This window comes from Sardina pilchardus, chromosome 21 (genome assembly GCF_963854185.1).
Source record: "Sardina pilchardus chromosome 21, fSarPil1.1, whole genome shotgun sequence".
Lineage (NCBI taxonomy): Eukaryota > Metazoa > Chordata > Actinopteri > Clupeiformes > Clupeidae > Sardina > Sardina pilchardus.
In genome coordinates this window covers 6,935,058-6,940,057 of record NC_085014.1, presented here as the reverse complement: position 1 = coordinate 6,940,057, position 5,000 = coordinate 6,935,058, and the positions used below count along the sequence as shown (strand labels likewise).

The following is a 5,000-nucleotide window of genomic DNA, read 5'->3' as shown; positions in this document are numbered from 1 at the left end:
CATGTATCGATAGTGTTGATGCATAATATGTAGTGTTGCTATAACTGGAAAAAGGACCAATAAAACGAATGAAGTACTGCTAGGTTAATATTAAGTTATTTCACCCCCTGATTTAGGAACAGTGTTGTATGCTAATTGATGGATCTGTCTTATAGTGGATGTGAATGGGGGCATTTGGGGAATTTCAATTAGCAGAAATATCATGCAAAGTAAAGGGATTTTTAGTTTGTTTATGGAAGTGTTAGGCTTCATGTTCTTCATTGTATAGCCTTTATTTGTGCCATGTTTGATGACTTACACCTAGGCATGTTTATTTAAGATGCATGTGAGTGCAGTAGTGCATCAGTGATGGTCTTTTCATGTTCTGTGAGTTTTGCAATGTATTAATGTTCACCTTCTTCTATTCCCTCTGTTTGCAGGTGGTGTGAGGACCTGCTGCCCTGCTGCCCTCCTGATAGTTATTTTTGTCCAACTAGCTTTGTTGCAGTCCCACGCTTCATCCTAATAGGTGTGTGTGTGTGTGTGTGTGTGTGTGTGTGTGTTAAGTTTCAGAAGTGACCATGGAAGCGTCTGTACGTCAATTTACTACTCCACAGTTCATAGGACCAATGTGACCACTCACCTGCAGCAGGCCACTGAATGAAAGCACAAATGTGTTTCTCAAAGCTTCCTCCAGCCCTCCACCGATGGGGTGGGATGTGTTAATATCCAGTCAATCTCAGGTCTGCTGCACTGGTCACTTAATTCAATAGTATAGGACAGGAATGTATGCTTTCATTCCGTGACTTGCTGCACGTGAGTGGTCATATTGCATTTATAAACTGAATCAGTTGATTGATGTATGGACGCTACCATTGTCACTACTGATACCTAACACGAAGCATGAAACTAGCTTGATTCATCCAAAGAGTGGTTTTGTTGAAGACTAATGGTATGTTATTATTACACTTTGATAAGTGCGTGCATGGAAAAATCTGTAGACAATTCAGTGCATTCTGAGATGATAATCAGATTTTGATTGTGTGTGTGTGTGTGTGTGTGTGTGTGTGTGTGTGTGTGTGTGTGTGTGTGTGTGTGTGTGTGTGTGTGTGTGTATGTGTAAGCTACTGGATGCCTAACATGAATAAAGTATCTCTCTCTTCTCTTCTAGGAATGGACTTCAGAGCGGCACTCATCCTCCTGCCAATCATTTTTAAAGAGAGTGTGAATCATCACATCATAATGGGAGAGGTTTGCATCTCTAGCTTCTGCCTAGCTCTCTGGCTAGCTCTCTGGCTGCTGACTGGTGCTACTGGTCGCAGTCTACCCTAGTTACATTGCATGTGAATGCAATGTACTGTTATCCCTATTCTTCTTAATATAGTTATTCTTCTTCCGACCAAAATCCACGTTTTATAACGCTAAAACCACTTAACCGTTTGACGTCATTCAAACACTTCTACAAAGGTCTTGTACGGAAGATTTGTCCAATGTATTTTTCACATTTTTGAACTTTATACTTGTAGAGATATTTACGATAAAAGATTTTAAAATTCCCATAGAGTTAACGTTGAGACCCTTTGGCGGTAAAGACTAATTGTTACGTCAGTGCTCAGCTGTCAGTAATCAAGGATCTTTGATCCAAATGCCACCGCTGCACCAGGCTGTAATAGCTATGAAAACATTCTACCATGCCACTGCTGTAGGCTAAACCAGGACGTTATCGTCTTGTCTCCTGCTACTCCTTACTTGATTTGTTTCTATCGTTACAGTAACCGGTTTGCTCTCTGTAACGTTATCAACAGCTAAAGGCAATCTAACCTAACGTCAACGTAAACACTGTATTTACTGTAGCTAACGACAAGCAAGTTACTAGCAAGTTACTAGCAAGTTACAAGCAACTAGTTGCACCATTTAGGTTCAAGCCTTACAGTCGTTTCTAGTACAAACTGCATTGCTATGATTTTCACGTTTGTTTGTTAGCAATTATCATTTAAAACTTTCGGCATCATTCACAAATTAAAAACCTTTGTTAACAGCGTATTGTACATTCCTATTAGGACAACCACACACCTGGAAACACTTCGAAGAACATACTAGCTCATCCTGTAGGCTAATATGTGTAGCCTAGGCCTACATAAAATATCCTACTGTAGCTAACGTTACATTTGCTATATCCTACCTGTTGCTGCATCATCGTTAATTGATTGGCGTTGTTTGAGATTGTATTCCGTGTTCCAATGGTGTCTAAATCTATAGCCTATGGTAGGCTACTTTTAACCTGCATTAGTGTATATGAAGGCTATGTAAGCTATCCTACCAGTCGTCACTGTAGGCTACTAAAGTGTCAGCTCTTGCAACTCGTTTTAAGTAGGCTAGGCAACTTCATGTCAGTCTTTTATAATAGAGTTATTTTCCAAAATAGCCTATATCCACAATTTTGATGCATTTTCATAAATCACTTTTTAAATGTGACTTTCCAAGTAATTTCAGTGGAATTGTAATTGGGTTATTGTTATTTATCTATATTCTGTGTAGCCTAGTTGTCTTTTTAACTATAGGCCTGATACAATGTTTTACACAGTCAGCAACCTTTTTGCATTTACATGCAATGGTAATTCCTTCCATGGAATTACATTTTCTAGTTAGTAGTTGATTTATTTAGTTATTTATTGATTGATTGATTGATTGATTGATTTATCTTTTTTTTTTAATGTCATAAGTCACCGAGTGGTAATGTAGGTAGGCCATAGGTATGATTATTTGTTTGTTTGTTTGGGGTCCATCAACTATCTCTCTCTTTTTTGACCAATCAAAACGTGCATCCCTGTCTGTTTTGTTGTATTCTTCAGGATGAACCCAACACACCGTATCCAGTTGTCCAGGTGACCCAAGAAGACTAGAAGTCTGCGTTTGAGGGACAAAGCCTCTGCTCACTTATGGTAGACCGGGTCAGGGTGTGTGAGGCCATGAAGGTAGAGGAAGCGATAATGTCATCATTCTATTCTTATTGACTAATATTTTAATGTTGCCTCTTTCTACTTTATAAACAGATCATAAGAGTTTAAGCATTATACATTATTTTTCCTCCTCCCAGGGATCATAGGGATTTAAAAGTGCCTGAAAGTGATTGAAAAACTGCATTCAATAAAGTTGATTGAAAATGAAGATTGTGGTCTTTCTTTTCCTCATTCCTCTCTATTTAACTAGGACATTTTTGCCACTTTATAGGTACAATGGCATCGTCGCTGTGGTGGTACCCCTAACGAGAACAAGTTGGTACCATCTAATGGGGTACCCCTTTGTACCAGTGGATTAAGGTACAAATATATGGCAAAGGTACAAAATTGTCTCTCAAAAGGTACAGTGTACAAGGGTACAACTCTGTACCTATGGTAAGGGTACAATTGCTGTACCCTGGGGGTACCACCCCAGCGACGAGCCATTTGTACCCTTGAAGGGACCTATATGTACCAAAAAGGCACAGACTGTAGGGGTACTTCTTTGTACCCATTACTATGGTACAAGGTTGTTCCTCTTGGGGGTACTGCCCCAGCAACGAGCATTTGTACCTTTTTTTTTACTTTCCTGTACCTTTATTTCTGAGAGTGTGGAATATCCCTTTAACATCGCACATTATGAAAGTACTGGAGTGAATGGTATTGGCCCATCTGAGACCACAGGTGACCACCTACATGGACCCATCACGATCAGCATAGCGTCCAGAGGAGGGTGTTGAGGATGCATTAATTTACCTGCTCCATAGAACACACTCTCACCTGGACAGTGCTGGCAGTCCTTTGAGTTCTCAAGTGCTTTTACTGTAACACCACACGTACAGCCTATGCTGCTATGCGAGGATTTGATTTGATTTTATTTGGATCCCCATTAGATGATGCAAAAGCACCAGCTACTCTTCCTGGGGTCCACACACAACATATAATAGACAAAAAAATCAACATACAATTAAGAAATCAACATACAACACAACAGATATAAAAACAGGAAAAGAAAACACTTTTCCTGGGGTCCACACACTATAACAAACAAGAAATCAACAAGACAACATATATATATATATATATATATATATATATATATATATATATATATATAAAAAAACACTTAAAAGAAAAACAGAAAAAATAATGACTAACTAAGCCACCAACACACAACACAGACAAACCACGACAAGAGATGAAGTGACAAAAAGGAAAAAGTACATGTGAGTTAATAAAAAATCAGTAGTACTGTAAGCTACATACTAGGATTTAGTGCAATCAATCATAAGGTGCTGCTTTACTTGTTTTTTAAAACTGACTTTGCTCTGGATTTTTGATATCTGATCTGGAAGGTAGTTCCATTCAACCATAGCTCTACATAGCACTGTGCGCTGTTTCAGTGTTGTTTTGATTAGTGGGATTGTGTAGTTACCACTAGTAGCATGTCTAGTGGGGTATGTGTGAACATTGGAACTGAGTGTGAGCTGGTTTGTTTAGTGTATTAATGTTCTTTATAAAAGACAGAAGTGATGCTTTCAACCTCGCCTCGACTGTCAGCCAGCAGAGTTGGGCATGCATGTTTTTTACATTGGCTCTCTGTGTGCATTTAAGGGCAAGCCTTGCTGCTCTATTTTCCTCTATTTGAGGAGCTGCAAAGGATGCAGGTAAACACCTCCACAACTTCACGGATTATTGAGGAGACACAACAGGCAACTGATGACATGTGACATGGTGCAAAAACAACCACCATTACATGTCTTGAATGTGGTCTTTGAAGACAAGTGTAATGGTAGTGGGCTTTAGGGGGGCCAGGCCTGAGCTAAATACCGTTTCAATACAGGGTGAGGAAGTAGAGGTTGTACAAACATTTGTGAGTTCTTATATACAGTAGACAATAAAGTGGATTGGAGGTACACTGAGGCTGGTGAAAGCACACTCTATTTCTTGAGCAAGCTCAGGTCACATAATGTGAACTGCAAAATGTTGCAGACACTTTATCAGTGTTGTTGCAAGCACAAT

General features: G+C 39.3%; 1 long non-coding RNA gene across 1 annotated transcript in view; it reads left to right on the top strand.

Moving 5' to 3' along the window:
* The window catches only part of LOC134068871 (uncharacterized), a 1,751-nt gene extending 553 nt beyond the window's left edge, over nt 1-1,198 (top strand). The window contains exons 2-3 of the long non-coding RNA XR_009936726.1: nt 420-508; nt 1,151-1,198. This is a non-coding gene — a long non-coding RNA (uncharacterized LOC134068871). The remainder of the gene's footprint in view (nt 1-419; nt 509-1,150) is intronic.
* The last annotated feature ends 3,802 nt before the right edge of the window (nt 1,199-5,000 follow it).